The following is a 27,247-nucleotide window of genomic DNA, read 5'->3' as shown; positions in this document are numbered from 1 at the left end:
CAATTCAGAAAAATGCTTAAGTATACTCTAGGCAAAAACATAATTTTCTCTATAACTTCTTAACATACATAACAGTCTGGGAACTCCCTGGTGGCTCAGCAGGTTAAGGATCTGGTGTTGTCATTGCTGTGACTCTGGTTACAGCTGTGGTGGAGGTTTGATCCCTGGCCTGGGAACAGAACTTCTGCATGCTGCAGATGCAGCCAAAAAACAAAACAAAGCAAAGCAAAACAAAAAAAACCCACATAATTGTCTATTCATATGGATGCTTTCTAAAAGAAATTTCCAAAGGAAACAGTTTTTTAATAAATAAGAAGGGATATGATATTAGAGTTTTATTAATTTACAGGCAGAAAACATTAAAGTACCCTCTCAGTTAATGCAATCATGATAACAAATGTTTTCTACTTTGTTTTTATTCCTAAAAAAAATTATAGTATATATACTACAAGCCTTAATAAAAGGGCAAGAGTTGAGACTCCTCTGCCTCACTTAAAATCAAAGCATGCACAATATAAGCTGTCAATTCAATTTTTTACTTCAATCAGTGATATCAAAGATTCAGTAAATTAAGTTCTTCTAATTAAATTTCTAGAAAATCTCAGGCCTGCTGAAATTCACTAATGTCTGCCCTTTCAGAACACCAACAATCTAAAGGGGTGATGTCAAAGGAATTTCAAGTGTTTTCTTTTTCATAATGTTAAACTTATCAAAGAAGAAAAATATGGGTAAATCAAGGCACATTTTGGGTCACGCTAAATGTGTCAATAAAAATTGCCTGCATTACATTACAACTGTGTTCAAAGTCAAAATACTTAGATGAACTTTTCAGAACACAAAGTATAATAAACCTTATATAAATGAAATCATTTTCCTTTTAATTATTTTGTCTTAGAAAAAACTGCTTTGGCAACAAAAGAAAAAAATTGATAATTAGACTATACCAAAAATTTTTAAATGTGTTCATCAAAGGATACCCTCAATGGAATGAAAAGACAGCCATTGAAATGTGAGAAAATATTTGCAAATCATATATCTGAGAAGGGGTTAATATCCAAAGAATGCATGTAGCTCAATAATATAGAAACCAACAACCCAATTAAAATATGGCAAAGAACCTGAACAGACATTTATCAAAAAAAGTTTATATAAATGATTAAATAATCACATTACAAATACTCAACATTATTGATCAGCAGGAAGATGCAAATCAAAACCACAATAAGAAACCACTTTTATATCCATTTGGATAGCTATCATAAAAAATAATAATGTGTTTTTGAGGATGGGGAGAGATTGGAATGAATTCTTTTTTTTTTTTTTTGTCTTTTTGCCATTTCTTGGGCCGCTCCTGAAGCATATGGAGGTTCCCAGGCTAGGGGTCGAATCAGAGCTGTAGCCGCCAGCCTACACCAGAGCCACAGCAATGCGGGATCTGAGCCACGTCTGCAACCTACATCACGGCAACGCCGGATCGTTAACCCACTGAGCAAGGGCAGGGACGGAACCCGCAACCTCATGGTTCCTAGTCGGGTTCGTTAACCACTGCGCCACGACGGGAACTCCTGTAATGAATTCTTATGCACTGCTGGTGGGAAGTAAAACAGTGTAGCCACTATGGGAAAGGGTATGGAGTTTCCCCAAAAAATTAAAAACAGCATTACCATATGACCTAGCAATTCCACTTCTAGATATATATTTCCCAAAGTATTGAAAGCAGGGACAAGAACAGCTATTTTTAAGCCCATGTTCATAGCACCCTTATTCACAACAGTCAAAAGGTGAAGTCACCCCAAGCATCTATCAATAGACAAATATATACACAAAACATAGTGTATACATACAATGAATATTATTCAGTCTTAAAAAAAAAACCAAAATCTTACCCGTGCTACCACATAGGTGACCCTCAAAGACATTTTGCTAGGTGAAGTAAGCTTGTCTCAAGAGAACAAATTTATTATATGATTCCACTCGTATGAAGTACATAGAGCAGTCATATTCAGAGAAAGTAGACTGGTGGTGGTAGTTGTTAGGGGCTGGCAAAATAGAGAAAAAGGGAGTTGTTGTTTAGTGGTTTCATAGATTCAGCTTTGCAAAATGAAAAATGTTCTGGGGATGAATGATGATGATAATTACACAGTAATGTGAACATAATGCCACTGAACTGTACACTTAAAATAGCTACAATATACTATTAGAATAGCATATTTATATTACTAGCTTTATGCTATCTATATTTTATCAAACTTAAAATTTTAAAAACTGTATAGAGAAATACAATCATCCTGTATGGCAAATTTGCCTATTTGGACCAAATCTCCTTTGAATCAACAGAAAGTGTTACATTTTAAGAATTGATCATGTGAAAGCATTAGAAAGTGATATCGTGAATTTTAACCAGCTCTCCTTGTGAGAGGGTTACACTTAGCCCTTCTCTCTCTCTCTCTCTTTCTTTCTTTTTTTTTTTTTAAGGGCCGCACCTGCGCATATGTAAGTTCCCAGGCATTAGGGTCAAATCAGAGCTACAGCTGCTGGCCTATACCACAGCCACAGCAACATAGGATCCGAGTCATGTCTGTGACCTACACCACAGCTCAGGGCAACGCTGCTGGATCCCTGAGCCACTGAGCAAGGCCAGGGATCAAATCTGCATCCTCATGGATACTGGCTGGATTCATTGCCACTGCGCCACAACAGGAACTCTTAGAACTCCTAGAACTCCTAGCCCTGCTCTCTTAATGACAGACAAATCCATGTGACTTGATTTGGCCAATGAATTATGAGCAGAAGTGGAGAAATTCTGGAGGAGAAACTTTAAGGATCATGGAATTTTCTTCTATCTCTTCTTACCTTCTTCTACAAGAATTCCAATTCTTATATAGGACCCACATCTTAATTCTCTATATCAGAATGAAGAAAACATATGAAGCAGAAGTGTAGCTTATTTGTAACTGGCCTGAAATATAAATGAAAAAAATAAAAAGCTGCTATCTCTGTAAGCTAAAGGTATGTGGGTTTATCTACTACTTCAGGGTAAACTCATAAAAGTTGAAATCATGGCCTCATTAGACATTGGAAATAGAATCCAAAATTTAGAACCAGTTTCCAATATGGGAATTCTAACAAGATAACCTCTCCCCTTTAAGTCTTAGACTCCAAAAATGTACATCCTCACTGTCAGGATAAACTGGAGGCAAACCATTCAATCATCATCTCTACCCATTGCAAGAAAAGTTACCTTACTACTGAGAAAATCAAGACACCAAAAGTTCAAACAAAACTTACATTATTTGTGTGGATTCACAAACCTTTTAGGATATAGAGATTCCAAACTGATAGTGCCCACTATCAATAGTGCCTTATAGTGTCTAGCAGAAGCAAAAACACATTATCTCTGGAGCAAGACAGTTTGATTCCAAACCTCAGAGAAGTCAAGCATTAATTTTACTTTTCTTTATTAAAGTGTAGTTGATTTACAATGTTTCTTCAATCACAAAGAGTTCCCTGTGCTCTACAGTAGGGCCCCATTGCCTATCCATTCAAAATATAACAGTTTGCATCCAACAAGTTCAAACTGCCCATCCATCCCACTATCTCTCCTCTCCCCCCTCTCCCTGGGAACCACAAGTCTTCTCTCCTTGGCCATAATCTGTTTTGGTTTGTAGATAGTATCATCTGCGCCATATTTTAGATTCCACAAACAAGAGATATCATGTGGTATTTGCCTTTTTCTTTCTGGCTTATTTCACTTAATACAAGAATCTGTAGTTCCATCCATGTTGCTGCAAATGGCATCAGTTTTTCTTTTTTATGGCATTAGTTTTCATTCTTTCTTTTTTATGGTAGTATTCCATTGTATACATGTACAACATCATTTTAATCCATTCATCTGTCAGTGGACTTTTATGTTGTTTCCATGTCTTGGCTATTGTGAGTAGCGCTGCAATGAATATAGGGGTGCATGTATCTCTTTCAATGAAAGTTTTGTCTGGATATATGCCCAGGAGTGGGATTGCTGGATCATAGAGTAGTTCTATATTTAGTTTTCTGAGGTACCTCCATACTGTTTTCTGTAGTTGTTTATATTCCCACCAACAGTAAAAGAGGTTGGGAAAGAGGTTACCCTTTTCTACACACCCTCTCCAGCATTAGCCATTTGTTGACTTGCTAATGACGGCCATTCTGACTGGTGTGAAGTGGCATTTCATTGTAGTTTTGATTTGCATGTCTCTAATAATTAGTGGTGTTGAGCATTTTTTCATGAGCCTGTTGGCCATCCATATGTCTTCTTTGGAAACTATTTAAGTCTTCTGACCATTTTTCGATTGGGTTGTTCGTTTTTTTGTTGCTGAATTGTATGAGTTGTTTTTATATTTTGGAGATTAGGCCCTTGTCTGTTACATCATTTAAAAAGATTTTCTCCCACTCTGTGGGTTGTTTTTCATTTTTTAATGGTTTCCTTTGCTGTGAAAAAGCTTTTGAGTTTAATTAGGTCCAATTAGGTTTATTTGTGTCTTTATTGCCATTATTCTGGGTGGTGGATCAAACAAGACGTTGCTGTGATTTATGTCAAGGAGTGTTCTGCATGTTTCCTCTAAGATTTTTATAGTATATGTCCTTATATTTAGGTCTTTAATACATTTTGAATTTATTTTTGTGAATGGTGTTAGATAGTGTTCTATTTTCATTCTTTTACATGTAGCTTTCCAGTTATCCCAGCACCATTTATTGAAGAGACTATCTTTCTTCCACTGTGTTCTTGCCTCCTTTATCATAGATTAGTTGGCCATGGGTGCTTGGGTTTATTTCTGGGATTTCTATCCTGTTCCATTGATCTATATTTCTGTTTTTGTGGCTATACCATATTGTTTTGATAACGATGGCATAAAGAAGTCAACATCAAAGTGTATAACTAAATTGCTTGTAATTAACTCTTTGTTTTTCTTTTGCTGTCTTTAGAATACTCTAACTTTTGCCTTTTTCATTATAATATGTCTTGGTGTTGGTCTTTTTGGGTTCATCTTGTTTGGGATCCTCTGTTCTTCCTGTATCTGGATATCCATTTCCTTCTTTCGATTTAGAAAGTTTTCAGCCATAATTTCTTAAAATACTTTTTCAATCCATTTGTCTTTTTCTCCCCCTTCTGGGGTTCCCATTATACATAGAATAGCATGCTTTATATTATCCCATAGATTTCTCACAGTACTTTCATTTTTTTCATTTGGCTTTTGTAGTTCTGATTTGCATGTCTCTAATAATTAGTGGTGTTAAGCATTCTTCCTGTCTGGCTATCCTGACTGGGTGATTTCCATTATTCTATTTTCCAAGTCACTTATTCATTCACCTGCATTACTCATTCTGCTCTTCATTGCCTTTAGCTCAGTTTCATCTCAGCAAATGACTTTTCTTGTTTTTCTTGGCTCCTCCTTATAGTTTCCAGTTCCTTTTTTAAAGTAATATTTATTACTGTCAATAGCCATTCTTAATTCCCTCAGTATTTTCATTACCTCCTTTTTTGAAATCAGTGTCTGTTAGACTACAGAGGTCTGTTTCATTTTTTGCTCCTTCAAGGGAGTTCTCCTGTTCTTTTAAATGGGAATGGGTCCCATGCTTCTTCATTTTATTATGTTTTTCTTACTCTGTGAGTTAAGGGAAAGCAATTACCTACTGCAGCATTAGAGGGCTATGAATATGTGGAAGCCTGTGTGTGTTTCTTTGGCTGCTGTTGTTTGGATGCTTGCTGTCTCTTTCCTCACTCTGTACAGGTCTTTCTCCCCTTAATAGGGGGTACGCAGGTGCACTCACACACACACACCCCCCCACCTAGCCCAAGTAAGAGGAACTCTGTCACCTGAGAACCTGCACTTGAGCAGAGAAAGTAGTTCCTATGGTGGTCCCGCCCGCCTCCTCTCGCACTCCACAACTCCCCAGCAATGGTGCCTTGCTTCTCTAGTGGACCCCCCGGACCTCCTTCCATACTCCCTTGGCTGCGGCCCACTCTCTCTGTCCCCCTCAGGCTATTTCCTACAGCCATCCCTAGTACCTTCCCCAGAACCAACCTCTGAAGCCCGACCCTCAGCTGCCACCTGAGTGTCTCAGACTGCAGTGTGTGAGGCAGAGTTACTGACCGTCTGTACAGCGCTCTCTTTCCTTTACCCTCCTCAGACTGGCTGCTGCACTTTTCTCCAAGCCTTTGGTGCCCCCTCCTTCCTGGCTGATCTCCTCTTCAGTCAAGGGAACTTTCAGTATACAGGTTCCCATTTCTCTTTCACAGCCCCTCCTAAGAGCGCTGGTTCCTTACCTGTCTTCTCTCTCTCTCTCTCTGTTCTCTTTCCCTTTTGTCCTAACCAATTCTGTGGAGATTTTCTCACCCTTGTTGGAAGTCTGAGGTCTTCTGCTAGTGTTCAGTGGATTTTCTGTGAGAATCATTCCACACATAGGTTTTTTTTTAAAAAAATATATGTTTGTGGGAAAAGGTGAGCTCCAAGTCCTACTCCTCTGCCATCTTGATCCTGATTAATTCTATTTTAAAATACCTTTTCTGTCATTTCTAAGAAAGCAAGGTAGGAGATGTAAGTATGTTCAATTCACATAATGAACAATAGGTATATAGCATCATAATAGCCAATGAAATATTGGAGCGATGCCTGTGATAGATTCAGAAATTTTGGTATCATCGACACATAAATGGAAGTTAAACAAAGGGAATGTATTGGAGAGATTATATAGAGGATAGAGAAAATGAGATGCTGAACTTGAACATTAATATTTCATGTGTAGATGAAGAGAGAGAAGGGCTTGAAAACTTAAAAGAAACCATCAAAGAAAAGAGCAATCCTAAGAAAGAGTGGGTCCATACAAGCTAAATTTTTAAATCTTATTGTCCACTTTAACTTCTAGCCACATTTCAATATGTATCTAATCAAAGAAATCCCTTTTTTTTTTTTACAAAATTTCCATATGAATAAGTTGTCTATAAACTAATTCTGGACTTTATATTTTCAGGCAATAGGCCAATTTGCATAACCCAGACAGCACCATATTGCTTAATTGATTGGATGTAATGATGATAATGACAACGATGCTCACGGTCATGATACCAAAAAATTCTTGGCATATATTTGACAAATATTGCTAATTTTTTACTCTCTTCCAGTATCTTACATATAGTTGGAATCTGAAATTTCAGGAGCGAGTAGCTAATCAGGCTGACATTTAATATTCTACACCAAAAACATTTCAAACTTTAGCTCAGATTGCTAAAAGTTATTTTTCACAAATGATCTATGTAGGTTCTTGCAGCAGCACACATAGCTTATTTTGCTAACTTTATTGGTAAAGTTGCATTTTGAGGAGACCATTACTGAATAATACCTAAAATCTCTTTATGATATACACAATGCCTCATATGCATGAGTAATTAAAAAATGATTCTGTTTCTCAGAATATGAGGACAGTGAAGCAAATAAATATTTGGATGATTTGTCTGTATTAAAGCTATTTTAAGGACTCACTGTGACTAATTCTTTTATTTTGTTGTTGCTGCTCAGCTAACTAAAAAAATAGATAACTTCTTCTATGTTTATTAAATTTCCTATGGCTCTATAGCTAAAATTTGTAAATTGTTCTGCCTTTCTTGAAAGAATTTTGTTAATTCCCTGTTGTATATTCAGTGCTATGAAAGTTCCTTGTAACACTGAAGTCAAATCTTTGTACTAGCAGATTTTGAAGCTTTACTTCTCTTTCTTCTAGCTTTTCTGTTTCAATGGCATGAGACTCTAATTTGAAAAATATTTCAGTCAAAAATTTTTAAACTTAACCAGAGTAAAAATATTTCCTTGTCAACCTCCTTATCAGGACTTATTGCAAGAATTACTTCAGACAATTTTATCTATACAAACATGAGTCTTATGGGAAATTCAATTATACAGATAGATTGTTTTTCTCAAGTTTATTTGCATGGATGTTATTTTGAACTTGGAAGGCCTTTCTCCACAGAAACAATGATATGTATAATAATAGCCCCTTAAGGATGTCTAACATGTCATACTTATCAAAGTATCTTCACAATTATTTTTTCCACCCATCTTGAAAGAATTTATGTGGGTGTTGTGGTTTCCTTTATAAATGATTAAAAATAAATGTCTGCTTTTCTCTACCCGTAGAACACTTCTGACACCCAAAGTGGGAGTTTTCTTGCTCTGACCAGTGCTCCAAATTTCTTAACATCAACTGTAATTCAATTTTGATAATATCTACACTTAATGCAGACTTCACAGATTAAAGGCTCAGTCTCATAATACTACCCCTTCCACCATACCCCCCTTACTTTAGACACCAGCTGCAAGTCCCAGGTGTCAGCTGGTTATAAATCCAGAATTCTCATTCCCCTACTCAGGTTTAATAATTTCCTACAATGGCTCACAGAACTCAGGGAAAAACTTACCCATGTTTATTGGTTTATTATAAAGAATATAAATGAACAGCCAGATGAAGACTTAACATAGAGTGAAGTCCACAGGGTCCTGAATGCAGGAGCTTCTGTTTCCATAGTATTGGGATTCACCACTAGCTTGGCACATAGATGCATTCATTAACCCAGAAACTCTCTTGATCTTTCAAAGATCTCTCTTTCTCTCTCCTCCATTCCCCCTCCTCCTCCACCCTCCCTCCCTCTATGGTATCACTGTTCTGGAATAATCAAGCCACCATGTTGTGACCAACCCCCCTAGGAGAAGCCAGCTAGCAGACACTGAGGCCAGCAGTCCAGCAGTCCACAAGAAACAATTCTGTGAATGGCCAGTGAGTGGATCGTTCAGCTTCAAGTGAGTTCCACGATGACTAGAGTCCTGCTCTGCTTCACACTGAGGTGAAATTAATAGACAAACCTACCTAACACACAAAATTTCACACATGCAAAGAAGAAATTAAAGGGATTAATTTAATATAATGCAATATGAATTTAAATATATGTATTTGCTTATATAACTATACTTGAAGACATATTGAAGTAGTCAAATGCCTGAATCCACACGTCACTTCAAAAAGAGATTGCTACAGTTTTATTACAATCAAATACTACAACTGGTATTTCCACTGGTGATGCAATTTTCCAAATAATGAACAACTCTTGGTAAAATGAGGAAAAAACCACCAATTTTCCTTAAAATATAGAATAGTTACATCTGAATTATGGCATTACACTGAATTTTGAAGATTTTGCTTGTAGATAGGTTGTTATCTATTAATTTTATTTCAGAATTGTAAAACAGGCATAAAAAAGTAATAATTATAAAAAGAGCACATTAAGTCTAATAGGACTGAGCACTGGTATAGAGAATTTTTATTAAAAAGAAGACATTAAGTCTAATAGGGCTGAGTACTGGTCTCAAAAGAAAAAAAAAAACCCTTAAATTTAGCAATAATGTTGAATCAACATTTTAGCAATAATGTTGAATCAATCAATTCCCTAAACTTGGTAGGGAATAAAAAAATCAACTTAGTAATTCAGTGCCAAAGTTCGGGAAAAAAAAAATCCTAGCTGTCTATAACTCAAGAAATTCCTGGACAGTAATTTATGGTTCCTCTTAATATAAACATTGTAACCTTATGTCTTATGAGATATTAATTCCCTCTAATTATTGAAACTAATAACCCCAACTGCTGTTCTTCAATGTCTTTACTACATTTTTAATCAGTCAAGCTCTACTTCATTTTATAATAAATTTTCTCTTTCCATTCTTTCCCTCCATGTTAACCAGATGACTTGGTAATCCATATTCAAGCATTAAAAAAACAAACAAACAACGCTACAGGACATTAATCCTTAAATTCTGGATGATTTCTAATGTGGGCCAAACAGACTGAGCATTAATTTATCCTTAAATGAAAACAGCAATGTACTAGGTCTGGAGTCATAATTAGATGGGCTTGATACAGTTGTGTGAACTTGGGTACTTTAGTGTATGCATTGCTCTTCCTTCAATTTTTACTTTATGATTTTTGATGCTTTATGAATATCACTCTCTGAAGATACCATATAGCATCCAGGAGCAAAACTATATAAATATCTTATGCTAGTAAGATCCATTCATTAACCCAGAAACTCTCTTGATCTTTCAAAGATCTCTCTTTCTCTCTCCTCCATCCCCCCTCCTCCTCCACCCTCCCTCCCTCTGTGGTATCACTGTTCTGGAATAATCAAGCCACCATGTTGTGACCAACCCCCCTAGGAGAAGCCAGCTAGCAGACACTGAGGCCAGCAGTCCAACAGTCCACAAGAAACAATTCTGTGAATGGCCAGTGAGTGGATCGTTCAGCTTCAAGTGAGTTGTAGTCTCGGGAGTTCCCTTCGTGGCTCAGTGGAAACAAACCCCTCTAATAACCATAAGGATGCAGGTTTAAGCCCTGGCCTCACTCAGTGGGTAAAGGAGCTTGCGTTGCTGTGGCTGTGGTGTAAGCCAGCTGCTGCACCACCAATTTGACCCCTAGCCTGGGAATTTCCATATGCTGTAGTGTGGCCCTAAAAAGCAAAAAAATAAAAATAAATAAATAAAATTAAATTTAAAAAATTAAACCTGAAGAACAGCAACAAAAAGAAAAAGAAAGAAAAGAAAAAAAAGAAGAAATTGCAGTCTCCACAAGTGATCACAACATAACTAAAATGTGTAAATAGTCTTATATTAGTAGCAGCAAAAAGACAGGAAAGAAAGACAGATGAAGGAAAACAGGCAGTTGAAGATGATGTGGTATTTAATGCAAAGGAAATTGCTTTCACAGGGTGATATCTCCGTGGTTGTCAGCTGGTCAATAGGGCTGAGTATTGGAAACCCTGGGGTCATTTGCAGAAATGCTCTTAGGCTTTAGAACCATATTATGCTGATATAAAACTTTATAACTCAAACCTGTAAAACCTACACCCTGTATTCAAAAGCAGAAAAGTCAAAGCCATCTCCGATTATACACCACTGACTTTTCAGGATAGTAACACCTTGCATGACTTTTACTTCTATGCACTTTTCCTTGCATGCAGCTCTTTTTGAAAGAGAAAAATATTTCCTTGCCTTACCACCTCGTTGCTCCACATGGTCACAGGTCATTAAGGTTTTCTTTCGATTATCTTTGTAGTCCACGTGGTATTCATGAAAAATTTTGTGAGCTCTTCACATCTACTTTTTGTGAAACTGGGCCCAGAGTTTCTCAGCAGTTAATTCTCCCATTCCTAGCTGAGCTCCTATTTCAGCAATCTTCATAATGTTTCCTCAGGCTCTATCCCTTCTTTTTACAGTTCAGCAAATTATCTAGTTTTCTTTATAAAAACAAAAACAAACAACAAAAAAGCAAAATAAAACCACAAAGAAGTCTTCTGGCATAAAGTGTAGCGATCATTTTATCTATCTTTACCACCTTCATTTCCAATTTAGTAAAGGAATTCTCTTACTCTGTAAAGCCCTCTATCCATACAATCTTACATATACTCACTGCTATGTATTATAAAATTGTCCCTGGAATTTTGCCTAGTTTTGTTTATCCAATTTATTCCTCCCAAGTTTCTCTTACTCCTCAGACTACAGACACACTCAAAATCTCTCTATGCTCCCATCCTTTTACTCCATCCTCCTCAATCTACTGTCCTAACTCTATAATTTCCATCATTATTGAATTTTTAAGAGACTAATATGCCATCATCTCCATTTAGTCTCTTCACTCTGCTTGTTCTGGTTTTTGTTCTTAGCAAATGAGATAAAGTTACTCTAATAAAGACTCCCTTGTTCATTTATTTTTAACACTGTTTTATTCACTAATTCATGCTTCATGTCTCCTACGTAGTAGATGCTCAATAAAACTTTGCTAAATCAAGCAAGGGTAAAAGTGTTTTCAAAATTCTTATCAAACCTTACAAAGACCTCAGTAATTAATCTCAAATTTCTTTTTAGTTTCATTTTTTGCTATTTAAAATCATATCATTTATTTCCATTAACTCGAGCATGCTCTGAGCTTTGTATCTGTGTTTTCATTGATTTATTCTTGGAAGAAATTTCTCTTTCCCTCTACCTATTAACTAATATGCAGAGTCATTAGAAAACATTGGTTAAGTGCTTGGCATAGGATGTCAAGTCCCCTGAATTCAAATTTTCTTTATTATATATCATCTACATTAACTCTTGTTCTTACCTACTTATTCTTCAAGGATAATTTCAAATGGATTTTTTCATTATTACCGCTGGAAGAGAGAGGAGTACTTTCCTCTTTGCTCCACACAGCCTCTCAGGAACTTTGTCATCTTATGTTCTCATTTATTGAAAGTTCCTATAGGATTGAGGCTGTGCTCCACTGATTTTGTCTTCTCCCACCTCTCCCATAACATAAAAGACAATGCTTTCTATCAACAGTCACCACCATTTTCCCTAAAGGAGGCCAGCTTAGGCTCATCTTAAATGGAAGCCTTATAAATGGAAGCTGAAGGAAAGATCAGGGCTAGAGGCTAATACGGTTCTCTCCACTTCCAGAGAGAAATAGAGAAAAGGTGTTAGTCATGATCTGGACCAAAGATCATACTTTTTTTTTTGGTTGCACCCATAGTATACAGAAGCTCCCAAGCTAGGGACTGAACCCAAGCCACAGTAGTGACAACTCTGGATCCTTAACCTGCTAGGCCACTAGGGGACTCCATAAAGATCATACTTTAAAAAGTCAAAATTTTTCCTCAGATGTATGCTATGATGGGTTGATTAGATGAAGCAAAGTATATACCTGCCTCATGTAGAGGGAGAAACGGTTAGAGAACCTCTTACATGATGATGGAGTCAGTGTGTGAGGAAAGTCTAAAACTTCAAGTCATCTAGTCTAAGACGTTAATTAAAAAATCAAAACAAGGAGTTCCCTGATGGCTCAGCAGATTAAGTATCTGATGTTGTCACTACTGTGGCTTGGCTCACTGGTGGCCCAGGTTCAATCCCTGGCTCAGGAAATTCCACATATGGGGGATGTGGCAAAAAAAAATTTAAAATAAGATACAAGGAGAGCAGAGAATCTAAAAATCTACTTGCCAAATCCAGTGTTTATATAAGTAATAAGAGGTAAGTAACTAGGGGAAAGGGAGTGGGAGGGACTAGGAGTTTGGGGTTAATAGATACAAGCTCTTGCATTTGGAGTGAATAAGCAATGAGATCCTGCTGTGTAGCACAGGGAACTATATCTAGTCACTTGTGATGGAACATAATGGAAGACAATGTGAGAAAAAGAATGTGTGTGTGTGTGTGTGAAAATGACTGGGTCACTTTGCTGTATAGTAGACATTGACAGAACATTGTAAATCAACTATAATGGAAAAAATAAGAATCTTTAAAAAAAAAAAAAAAGAGAGGTAAGTAATTAGGGCAAAAATGAATGAAGAGCCAGAGGGATTTCTGAGTGAGGAACATTGATGTAAGCATAAAATAAGTTTGTGGACTGACCAATTAGAGCAGTTCCCAGTAAAATATGTCTGTATAACAATAACAGCAGCAATAATGACAGTTATATTATCTTGGTAGTCTGGATCAGGATAGTAGTTAAGTGGTAGGAGGCTGATACGGGGAAGGCGGTGTATTTGAGATGGGAACATAAAGTGCAAGCATTCAGTCCAAGTAAGGTTTAATATGAAGGACTTTGGGGCAAATAATTAAAATGTCCAAGAGAGGCAACCAAGTGAAAAAAAAAAAAACCAAAATTTCAAAGTTGAGCTTGAGAAGCCAAGACTAAAGAAATACCCTAAGGTGATTAAAACATAGCAGCCTTAATTTTGAACGTGATTCTTTTAACAGTTGCCTGGGGTGTGTCTAGAAATTGAATGTGTATCCAAATTAACTACCAAAAAGATTAATCTCCAAAAAGGTTCTCCCAGATTTTGTAGGAATTTCCACCTTAAAGTGAGTGGATCCTGGTTCCTGAATCTTATCCTAGGATTCATTTTGGTTTCTGGAGAGGAAAACAGTTGCCAGAGTTCTGGGTCATGCTCTTTGTGGATTTAATAATCTTGGGAAATGAGATCCCCATAATAGGGAACTGTAGAATCAAAAAGGCAAAATTACAGCCTAGAGAGAAGGGGTTGGTGTAAAAACAGTGAAAACTGGTAAAGAGGAGAATTGTCACTCTAATTTGAATAGTGGCAGGAGGAGATAATGCTGGGAAGAATAGGAGCACAGCAAAAGAAGTGGTTTGATTAGAAAGCTGGAGCCTGGCATGGCTAACAGAAACTGGAGTTTAACATGGATTTAAAAGGATTGTTGAAGTGCCTGTTTACACTACGGTGCTGGAGGCAAGTCATGAGCCATTCCGACTGTCAAGCAAGTGGAGTCGAGAGTTTAAGAGCTCTGGCTCTGTGAGTCATACTGGATTTTGAATCCTGGCTCTGTCACCTTTTGACTGTATGATACAAGAGAAGTTAGGAAGTATGATTTTGGAGGAATGAATGGGAGTAGGGGGCAAAGGACAATATGTATCAATTATGTAACATTTTGGGGTCAAGACACCCTGGCGTTGGACCTCTATTAACCATGCCAACTCAGACAGGGGATGAGTTCCTTCTAGTTCTTGGAGTGACTGTCATCTTCTAATCACTCCAGGAATATTAACAGATCTAGAGAGTTCATCAGGGTACCACTGCGCAGGTGGTCCCGTGCACTAAAGAAATGATCATACTTTATAGTTAGATCTGACTTTGAATCCTCATTTCAAGGTTCATGGCTTAGTGACCTTAGGCAAATGGATGGCTAAGTCCCAGCTTCTTTATCTATATAATGTTGACACTCAATGCTAATACCAGCCTCATAGGGTGATTATTAGGACTAAGCAAGGTAAAATTCCATCCAGGAGCAAGAATTAAAAAAAAAATTATTATAGCTGATTTACAATGTTTTGTTAACTTCTCTTGTATAGCAAAGTGACCCAGTTATACATACATATACATTCTTTTTCTCATATTGTCTCCTATCATGTTTTATCTTAAGTGACAGAAGCAAGCATTTTAAATGTTCCTATTCCCCATTCCTTCAGACAGAATTGACAATCATGACAAAGGACTTTCTGATAAAAATAGCTCATCTACTAACCTGAAATTCTAAAGACAGAAAAGTCTGGAGGGAAGGTAATGCATTAAACCATACCATCTATTGACACCTTAGTCAGAATGAATTTCTCCAAACTTTTGTAACATGACAAATAAACTGAAAGTACCTCCTTATAAAATAAAACATTCATGTTTTTTGTTTGTTTGTTTGCTGGCTTTAACTGCAGCCCTACTGGCATCTTTTTTCTATTCTTTTCTTTTTTTCAGGGCTGCACTTGCAGCATATGGAAGTTCTCAGGCTGGGAGTCAATCGGATCTGCAGCTGCTGGACTATGCCACAACCACAGCCACTCCAGATCCGAGCTGCATCTGCAACCTGCACCTCAGCTCGCAACATCAGATCCTTAACCCACGGAGTGAAGCCAGGGATCCAGTCCCCATCCTCATGGGTATTCATCGGATTCGTTACTTACCAAACCACAAGGGGAACTCTGCATATGTTTTAATAGAAGGGAAGGTGGACATTTGGGTTGGCCTTGAGCAGCGAAGAGACAGCACCAAGTCCCGGGGGAGATGCAAGGATCTAGCAAAGGGACAAACACCTTAAAAAGAGAGGAGAAATACGAGAGCATCAGAGACCACTCTGTCTGCTAATTGAGGGCACAAGAAAATGAACAGATCTAGAGAGTTTATCAGCGTATTTGAGGTCAGAGGTAACTGTGCAAGCACGCTAATTATTCATTCCAGAGATCTCATTTTCTCCACACTCCCCATTTTGAGACATGTCTTGTAATCATCTTACTTAGGTAGTTGAAGTAGAAGCTCTTATCAGATACTGTTGGGTGGGTTAACTGACAAGCAGCTTAAATATTTATGTGTATTTACTCACTATTTACCTCTCCCAGTGGAACACAGCTACATGACGTGTTGCATTTGTTTAATTCATCTCTATGTCCCTCATCTACCACAGGCTGGCACATAGCACATAAATATTTCCTGAATGAATAAACAACAGATTTCTAGTCATTAGGCACTAATAAGTGTCTAACTCTGTGTCAACCTGTATATCCATCATCTCATTTAATTTTTTTTTTTTAATGACTGCCTCCATGGCATATGGAAGTTCTCAGGCCAGGGATTGAATTCAAGCCACAGCTGTGACCTATGTGGCAACTGTGGCCATGCTGGATCCTTAACCCACTGTGCCAAGCAGGGATCGAACCTGTGTCTCCCCAGCCACCGGTGCCGCACCAAAGTGGGAACTCTGGTCCCATTTAATCTTTATAACTTCCCTTTAATACAGGCATTGTCTTAGTTTATAAATGGAAGCACTACAGCTACAAACATTTAAGAACTTTAACCAGGGTCACAGAGCTGATAAACAAACAAATCAAGATTTAAACTCAGATCTATCAGCTCTGATCCATTCTTTTTCTATTATACTTTACTGGACAAAATTATTTCATTTCCGTGCCTCTGCAGTAGACACTGTGGTATCACTGTTCATAACCCCTCAAAATTCACCTCTAAATGATGATGTTTTCTTATTGCAATTACTTAAGGACTATTTTTACTTTTCTGGCTGAGGGAGTATGCTTGGCCCCAATAGAAAGTAAGCCAGCAGTGCCAGAAAATTAATGTCCTTGCAAGCAGCCATCAAATCAATGACAGATGGGGAGCTGGAAATTTTTTTTCACCCTTTTTCACCCTTTGTTTGGGTAATTCTGACGCATATTCTGTAATGTCACCTATGAGTCCCCAGTGGAATTTGAGCCCAGTTGCTCACAGGAGTAACTTACAAAAGAACACACTCTTTTCTGATTTTGTTCCTTTTCGATTCCCTAGCCCATTCCTCTCCTGGTATTTCCAAGAATCACCTCCCAAACAAATTTCCAGTTCCCAAACTCTTTCCTCAGGGAAACTGTTCCTCTTAAACACAAACACACACACACACACACACACACACACACAAACACAACTCTCTCAGTGGTCCCCAGGACTTCTCATGGTCTTATTTCTTTTTTCCTTTTTTTGTCTTTTTAAGGCTTGCACCCATGGCATATGGAGGTTCCCAGGCTAGGGGTAGAATTGGAGCTGTGGTTGATGGCCTATGCCAGAGCCACAGCACCATGGGATCCTACCCACTTCTGCAAACTACACCACAGCTCACTGCAACTCTAGATCCTTAACTCACTGAGCAAGGCCAGGGAGCGAACCTACGTACAAGTCGGATTCATTACTGCTGAGCCACAACAGAAACTCCTTCTTGGTCTTATTTCTGTATGAGCTCTTGGGAGTAGCAAACTTTAGGTCACTCACAGTCCAAAAAATGAGCCAGCGTTAATGGGCGTTCACTATTTTCTATGTCCCATCTGGGTATACTTCATCATCTCAGTCTGAATGTCCCATTTTCATGTGGAGGGCTCTTGGATGCTTTGGGCATTTTTAAGGATATATCCATGTTAGGATACTGGAATGGTACCCAATTAAAGGCAAAGGTATGATTGCTCTTGATAATTTTGTGTACATGCTCTATTTGGTAACAGTAAGGTAACAGTAATAAAATAGGCTGGAAGAATATTTCTAAGAAATACCTGGCTTTGAATGCTGTCTGACAACACCTGGAGCTTATAACGATCTCCTAAAAATGTAGTCTGTACCAATTCCTTTCACTGACACATTTCACCATATGATATTTTTATTCACATTTACAACATTATTAAGGTTTCTGGAGTATTTTATATTTAGCCATTTCATTAATATCCATCTTTCTTGAACTTTATTATTGATCCATAAGTATGTTATTCTGCCTTTCAGCAGAGCTTATAGATCAGTCCGAGAAATATACTCAGGAGTAAAATTCAGGGTACATGCAGTATAATTTTCCATTGAGGTTTGGGAAATTCAACCATACTCTATTATTTTTTTTTATAGATAGCCTGTGTATTTTCCCAAAGAAACTTTTTTTTTTTGGAAGCACCTTGGTTGACAGACAACCAATGTTAAAATAAATTCTATAAAGTTCATATGTGTTTAGAATATGATATATGAATATATGTATAACTCGATAGGGAGACAATAGATGTAAAGTATGGGCCTGTGGTGTCACACGACACAAGAACACTTAACCGGGATTCAGCAGCTGACTTAATTCCACGAGAGCAGCAGGTCTGCCTCATCCATACCTCAGTTTCAGGGCCCAGCTCAGCAATGGCCCAGAGAAGACACGCAAGTGTTTGTTTACTTAATGAAGGATGAGACAAACATTTGTTTCATTTAAAAACACTGGCCCATTCTTTAAGTGCTCATGTTAAATTTGAGGCTCAGGAAGGAAATGCACTGTTTGTTAATGTCACACTACCTAAATTTCATTTCTGAAACTATTTGAGGGAATAATATATCCATCGCTTTTATGAAAAGCAAGCATTACCATTAATTTCAGCCAAAGATTTTCATAGGGAAAAGTAACAATAGGTGGCCCAACTGTCAACTGAACAACTGCCTTTAAATAAGGTCCACCTCACTGAACATTCAAAGGATGATCACCAATAAAACCGAACACAGGCCCCATAGTAATTAACTTGAAATATTTTCTTTGCCCTGTTCATGAATTTTGTTCCCCACTTTCAGCCTTGTTGAGTTGCCTACTAGTCTTTGTAATGGAGTCACATGGGATTTTCAATATCTGCTAAAGTGTATCCTACACCAAAGGCATGGTACTCCAGTTAAAGAAGATTGTAGCAACAAATGAAAAAGAGAAAATGATCTGTACTAGCGCATTTTTGTTTCAACAGTAGACTCAAGATCCTCTAAGTCTTTGTGTTTCCTTGATGCAGAAATATTCAGGTGATTTTACCCAGTCTATAGTAGTTAGTAGTTTCATGAGAATAAAAAAATTTATCACTAAGAGAAGTTCAATTTGTATTATTGTTGTTATTATGATTATCATATTTACTATAATCATTATCATTTTATTACATTTTTCTGTTATACAATATAGTTCCCCACAATTATTTTGAGTTTTTCCGTGATTCAATATTAAATTCAACTTCTTCATGTCTCTCCTGCTTTTGTAAGGCTGCAAAGATGTGTAGAACCAAGCTATCTAAATAAGGGACAGAGAGAAATGTTGACATGAGCTCAGTGCTGAGCCCATAATACATATTTAACATATCATTTGAATTAAATTGTTTCTTTATTTGAAGTCCTATCGTCTGGTTTTGTATTTTTCATAACTTCTTTGACTTAAAAGATAATAACTTTTAACAACTTATAGATTTCCACCTACCCAAGTCATTTTTATATCTTATTTCTCCTGGAAAAAAAATGTTTTGACAATCTTGTACTTTAGATGGGCCCATTTTGCATATATGCCTCTGATCATGTTTTAAGCAACACCATTTAGGAATAAATTTTCTCTTGTTTAATCAAAGGACCAGGATTGTTAGCGCTCATGACTCATATATAAACAATGGTAGAGTCATCTGAATGTTTTATACCAGTTGCTCATTATTAATGAGTTATGCAGCCCTGAAAATAATTAGGGTGCAAAAGCAAAATAGCTTTGCATGCTTTAGTGGTATCTCTTATTTCTCACTATTATTATAAGCAACTTGACTGGAACAAACAATAATATTGCTTTCATGCTATTTATTTTTATTCTTGCATTTTCTCTTTCAGCTTCCCCCACTCTCAGACCAATAAATAATTTTTAAGCAGAGGGTACTCTGTATTTCCCTGACATATGGATTAGTTACAATATCTGATAACAATCAAATGTGATATATAATTCTCATCTACTACAATTTCAAATGCATAGCTGTTCCATGGGCAATGTATATAGACAAAATATAGGCTAATTTAGTGTAAACAGTGGTTCATCAATGTTTATGCTCTAATTGGTGAGCATTTCCATGCCACTGACATGTCCCATTCCACTGCTACAAAAATCCTAACTAAATAACCCAAAGGAAGAATACAAAAGGAGGATCAGAGTAGGAAGCAATGGGTTAGGTTCTTTCCAATTCACCTGTAGCTCATCACTGCTAGAGTCTACAGCTCTCAAGGCAGAACTTAAGGATCTTCTAAGAATGTGCAAAAGCAGTAGGTTACTTACTCCTTCAAACTGGTGCGATGTTGGTCAGAAAAATAAAGCCATTATTTACTAGTGAATAGATTTAACACAGAGGTACCCAAAATGACAGCACATTTTCTACCCAAACCATCCAATTCTTAGTACATTGATCCTAAGATACCCTCAACATCCATGTCTACTCCATCCACACAAAAGTGATGCCTAGTTATGGTGGATGTCCCACATGTGTGTTGACTTCTCTGGTTTCTTGTCCATATCTCTCATTATGCTGTAAACCCTGAGGCCAGAATCTGTGTCTTGCCCATTACTATACTGCTCAACCTTTATGATCATGGAGGTTCTATGTTTCTATACTTCTAGAATGAAGGGAATGAATTTAAGATACCACATGTGTTCTTACAAAGAAAAAAAACTGGCAGAATTTTCCCTACTTGAATATCTATTAACCTATAAGGCCATACTAAAAGTTATTAAGATTTTTATCAAGGAATTATTTTTCTATTAAACCTAATATTGCAATGATTGTTATCATAGAAAAGTACCAGAATGTTTTAAGGGCAGTGCAAGTCATTGCCTAACAAGTTTATCCACTTAAGTGAACTTCAATTTAAATTTTTCTCCACGTATCCTATTAGACAGTAACAACGTTTTGTGGTAGCTCATTTATATTCTCAAATATGTAACAACATTTATTTATGAATATTGAGGTATTGGTTAAACACTTAAAAACACTTCCTTTAGTTATTATATGTGAATATGTTAGGATTGTATATTCATTAATATTTTATTGAAAATAATTTTAGGGTGTAGAATATTATTTTCCAGGAATTAAAAAAAAAAACATTTTTACCAAGTCTTTGTTATACTTCAGTCTCAGATTTCACATGACTTTCAAGTTGACCTCATTGCACTCGTAAACAGTTATCAGCTCAGATAAATAAAATTGCAGAGCGGTAATGGACCAGTATCTCCCTCATTAACTCTTTGCCCCTCTTTGACATGGAAATGTTGATGCCCTGATGATTATTCTGCTGCCAGACTGACCTCAGACTCTAAAATATTTTCCTAATGACAAATTTCACTTTTTGAAAAAAAAAAGACAAATGCTCTTCCCTTAACCATGTTGTCCCAAAAGCTCTTTAAGCTTCTTCGGATATTGTTTAGAAATATTGTTTAGAGCTCTGTCTGGACTATTTTAAACTGGTTTGCCATATAGAGCAGTTATACTGCACAATGCCTAGGCAAGTGGAAGCTGAAGAAAGGGCACAGCAGAATTGCTCACCAAAAGCCCTTCCTGTGCACACTGGGCCAGGATGCCATGATTCAGTAAGACTCGCAGTTCAGACTGGCTGTCTCCTGACTCAGTCCCCTGTGAATCTCTCCTTCCAGACTCTGCTCCACCCCAAGCTGTAGTTCTCTTTTTAGTAGGACCATGACCACTTAGTGTTCTGTCTTCCAATGTCTCCTTGGAAGCTGTTATTTCATGCCCAGAGAAACAGACAGCCGGAATTATAAAACCTTGTCTTGCAAGGATCTACACCTCTGCCAACTGCTGTTTTCCCAGCACCCCCTTACTGTCATGTTTCCATGTATGTACACGGTGCCCGACTCCTCAGACCTCAGACCTTGCTGACCTTGTTCTGGTCCAGAGCTCCATACAGTTGGTGCTGTGAAATTCTGTTAGGATATTTTTCCTCCCATCCAGCCCATCAAGTTGTTTGATTTACTGATGGCCCCTTTTGTTTGACGAGTTTTGACTTCTTCCCAATGCTTTATTGCCCTAAAACAGCCCGTTTAGGTCCAATACTCAGGAGGTACTGATTACAGATTGAATGACTGTGGAAGTAAGTTTTGTGCCCATAAGGAAAGCTATGTACTCTTGGTACTGAAGATGAACTGAGACAAATAAGTGGGGCTGTGAAGTGTCTTAATTCTTTTTTTTTCTTAAAAAATTTTTGATCGATGTATAGTTTATTTACAATGTTGTGTTATTTTCTGGTGTACATATGGTAAGATACTGAACATAGTTCCCTATGTTATACAGAAGGAACTTGTTTATTTTATACAGCATGTCGCAACTCATGAAAGCATAATGTTGTTGATATTGCCATTTTCTTTTTATGACTTGCGTTTGAGCACCAGGGTAGCAATATCCTACATGTATGCCCAGGGTAAAGACCTCTGAGCTATCTGGGCCTCAATATTCTTCCTTGTAAAATGAGATATATGACAGTATTTACCTCACCTGGCTGAGGTTCATGGGTGTCAAATTCTCTGCATGGAGATGTTTCAATCAGGGAAAGCCTCTCTAGATGTAGAGAGAAGGACAAGAAGCAGATATAGGACACATCTTAGCAGGCTTTTAAGAATCAGGGGTGTCCATGTGCAGAAGTCACACAACAGGAAACATAAATGAAATGTGTAATAAAAATGTTTCTTTCTTAATTGAGTAACATTTTATTTTACCCCTCTGCTCATTAGGCATTTACCCTCTTAATAAACTTTAATTTGTGTGCATATTAACTACTGAAGTTTTAACTGAATGTGATTATTCAAAATCATATGAAATTTTACATGCCTCAAAATGCACCGTAAAAGTTTATAAGGCAGTAGTTATCTCATGCTGCACATATGAAATGTTTGCAAGTAAGACATAATTATATAAAGCTTTTGATGTTGAGTGCCCGTGAGATCCTTCGATGATTAGAAAGAAATATATGGCATGACCAATGCGATATATATGTGTGTAGTTAAAACTACAGTTTAGTATAATGCTCTCAAAATGTGTTCTCCTCATTAATTGTATTAATGGGTTATGAAGAATTAAGCAGAAAACATTTTTTCCCTGTATTGATGAGTTCTAAAAAGTTAAGCAACAGAATTAGAAGTGGATTAGAAAACGATAAAAACATTCAAATTTTACCCTATATATGTAATTTTTCTTTGTAAATAGAAAGAGAATGGCAGTCACCTCCTCAATTAATCTTTGAGCCATTTCAATTCCTTTTAATAAATAGCAACTCATTTAGAATTCATAAGATTGATGAAGTTGTTTAATAAGCATTTATCAATTACCACTGCATCCATGTCATTACGAAACCACAGCAGGAGTTCCTGTTGTGGCTCAGTGGTTAACGAATTCGACTAGGAACCATGACATTGTGGGTTCAATCCCTGGCCTCACTCAGTGGGTTAAGGATCCGGCATTGCCATGAGCTGTGGTGTAGGTCGAAGGCGCTGCTTGGATCTGGTATTGCTGTGGCTCTGGCGTAGGCTGGCGGCAACAGCTCTGATTAAACCCCTAGCCTGGGAACCTCCATATGCCATGAGTACGGCCCTAAAAAAAGGGCAAATCTCCCCCCTCCCGCCACAAAAAAAAGAAACCACAGCATATTCCTGAGTAAGATCATTTTTTTCAGCAGCATGTGTTGTGTCTTCACTGTGTGCAGACACTGTCCCAGATGTAAGAGACATGGAAATGAACAATCACCATTTTATTTGTCAGGAAGTTCACTCTTCGTCAAGAGGGTAGAGAAGGCAGAGCTAACTCAATGAGAGAGGTGGACACTCCACAGAAGTAAAGACAAGGGGAAAATAAGGTGTTGAATGCAGAAGGAGGGTCAGTCACAGAAGTTTCAAAGAAGAGGTATCATTTGCCAAGACCTTAAAAGAGAGATGGGGATTGACCAAGCAGAGCGGAGAGGAAGGATCATCCACCTGGGGGCAATGGCAGTAGCTGTGGCCTGGAGGAAGCATAAGAGAGTGCGGTCTGTTGAAGACTTGCTGAGAAATAGAATTCACTATGTGCACTGGGAGGGTGCCCCATAAAAATAGAAAAATAACTCACATTCTCTTAGTCTCTGAGGAGCTTTAATTTTTTACAGTAATTTATTGATATTTATAGGTTTTGCTTGGTAATGTTTCAAACCTAGAAATTAAGTTTAAAATTTGAATTTTTTTTTGTTTTGTTTTTTTCTAGGGCTGCACCTGCAGCATAGGAGGTTCCCAGGCTAGGGGTCTAATCGGAGCTGTAGGTGCCAGCCACAGCCACTCGGGATCCAAGCTGTGTCTGCGACCTACACCACAGCTCACAGATCTGTAACCCACTAAGCAAGGCCAGGGATCAAACCTGCAAACTCATGGTTCCTAGTCAGATTCGTTAATCACTGAGCAACGACAGGAACTCCAAAGTTTAAAATTTGAGAGTTAAGCTCTTTGGTCCAAAATAGAATGGCTCAGGACAACTGCTCTGATGCCAGCCTACAGCTCCTACTGCCCTATGGGTCAGCAGTAAATCTAGATGATGGTACATGTAGATGAAAGTCATTTTCATTGTACACAAGATTGCCCAAAATATCAATCAGCCTGCCTGCATTCATCATACATGGGCCTAAAATTCCTACCCAATATAGGGATTTATAAACTTCCTGTGAGTCAAATTTGGCCCAGCAGCTATTTTTGAAAATACAGTTTTACTGGCACACAGACATTCTCATTCATTTACATGTTGTCTATGGATGGCTTCTCACTATAATAATAGAGTTGAGTATTTATGACAGAGACCATATGGGCTGCAAATTGAAATATTTACTATCTAGACCTTTAAAGAAAAAAACTGCCAACCACAGATCTAATCTATGAGTAAGAATTTTCTTCTATAAAGCTTAATTAAAGTGAAAATTAGCTAGTTGAAAGAGGCAATGCAAAAGGCACAGTCACTACCTAACATGTTAGCACACAGTTTTGCAAGAGCACCTGGTCTGGAGCCATCCATGCCACTTTCAAATCCCAGCTCTGCCACTTAGCAGCTATGTAAGTAACTTGAGAAGATTTAGAAACTTTCCTAAGACCTAGACAGCCAATAAGGCTCCGTTGTGATGACTATTCATTACACAATTCCAGGGGCAGGATTCATCCAATAGTCTATGTAAATTGACAACCATGAAATTACATGGTATACAAACTGTATGACCTTATGCATTTTCGTCATCTTTTAGGTATGATCAACAATCACAGCTTTCTCATGGAAGAGCTGGGAGGAACAAATTAGTAATATAATAAAGCAATTAGAGTATGCATTCTATAAATAAAGCTACTGTGCAGATGGTTAGTTGTCCCTCCAAATGCCATTCTCACTTTCTTCCCTTCTCCTAGTGTTTAAGTCAGTCACAAAGCCATCTGGTTAGGGTCCATATTTCTTAGTTTCCTTTGCAGATAGGTGTGGCAATATGATTAAATTTGGAAAAAGAATATGAGTAGAAGTGCAAATTCTGCACTGTCTCTGATTTAAGATTACTCACTGTCCCTGGTGTGTAGTTTTTAACTCTTCTCAATGAAGTATGATGGAAGGTATAGCAGAAAACCAACATTGACTATGCAAATGAAGATAGCACCCTAGGGAGATGAAGAGACAAAAAAGATGGAAGAAATCTAGGTCCCTGAATCATCTGAGAGGTAGAAATTCCACATCAGACTATACAGAACAAACATATGTGACAGAAAAGTATTCATTTAAACTACAATAGTTTTAAGAGCTTTATTGATGTATAAATTTGATGTAAAATAACGTGCACATATTTAACTGATACAGTTTGATATGTTTTGGTTTATGGGATATGCCTGTGAAACTGTCATCACAATCACAATAATGAATAAACCCATGATCGCCAGTTTCCTTGTGCCTGTTACAATCCTTCCCTGTTGCCCCACCCATCACCAAGCAACTGTTATATTTTATAGGCTTTTTGTCAGAGCACCTTAGCTGTTGCCTAAATGAATACAGACGGTATTAGTTATGCCATGAATTCCATGTCAGTCCCCATAGAAATTTTTGGCAGATGTTTCAGCTGATGGATACATATGTGTGTGTGAAGCATAAAGAGCTGGCACAGAGTAAAGGAACATTTTAGCGTGAGTGGTGTAAGTGGTAAGGGACAACTATTGCGTGATCGTAAACTCATTGCAGGTAGGGTTCATCTCTGAATCCCCAGCACCTACAATAGTGTCCAAACTTCAAGACTCATTTAGCGAAATGGGTAGACAGATGGATGAGGATATGGTGGCACAATAAGAGAGGAGTAAAAAGTCAACTTTTTAAAGCAATTTCGTAATTATTCTCTGAGCATGGGTGTCAATGCTTTAGGAGACCAAGATTAACAGTGTATTTTTTAGACAATTTTCTTTCCAAGCAAGGAAAGAAATAAAAAATATGTTTAGATACAGCAATTTTGGGGAAAATATCTTTGATCTTCTTCTAAAATGTTTGGCAAAGAAGAACAAAAAATTTTTAAATGTTCAATGTTTGAAAACCCTCAAGAGAGAAACTTTTTTATTTGATATGTAAGAGCTATTTCTGATTATCTTTTTCAACTCCTGGTCTCCAGCTTAAGAGCAAACAACAAAAATGGAATGATGCAGAATGAACTGAATGAGTCATACGCCAGAGCAGAGGTGACAGGAAAGAAAAAGGATAGGAAGAAACAGAACACTTCACCAGCCTAATTCACAGGTGACTGGGCCCCACAAAAAAATATCTTTGTTGCTCTTTATAGACTCCATCTTCACTTATTCATTCTCTCAACCAATCAAGGACTAGGGACTAGAGACTATTCTAGGAGTTGGGGGTAAAAATATAAGTATGGCACTGTCGGCGAGGATCTTGGTAGGAGAAGTCTGCATGTGAACAGGCTATATTTATAACTATAAAATAGAGGGACTACACATGTCAATTTTTTCAGGACAGTCCCAATTTAAACCTGGGGTAATATAAGTTTTGCTGGCATGTTTTTACTTTCTAAAGTGCCCCAGGTTGGATGATAAATGCAGTGCTCTGATAGAAATCTTAATAGTGTCTCAAAGACGGAACGGTTAAGTCTATCTTAGGAGGTCAGGAAAGACTTCATACATAGTAAAGTGAAGATGAAAAGAAAGTAGCTATGAGCCAGGAAAGGAAGAACAGGGTTGAGTAATTTAGGCAGAGGGAACATTATGGGCTGAGTTTCAGGCTTACAAGCAAGCATAGCACTTTCAGGAAAGAAGAGGGTAGCTCTGAGAGGAAGAGGTTTTAAGAGGATGAAAATGTTCTTGCACTAAAAATGAAT

This window comes from Phacochoerus africanus, chromosome 11 (assembly GCF_016906955.1).
Source record: "Phacochoerus africanus isolate WHEZ1 chromosome 11, ROS_Pafr_v1, whole genome shotgun sequence".
Classification (NCBI taxonomy): Eukaryota; Metazoa; Chordata; class Mammalia; order Artiodactyla; family Suidae; genus Phacochoerus; species Phacochoerus africanus.
This window is presented reverse-complemented; position numbering follows the sequence as displayed.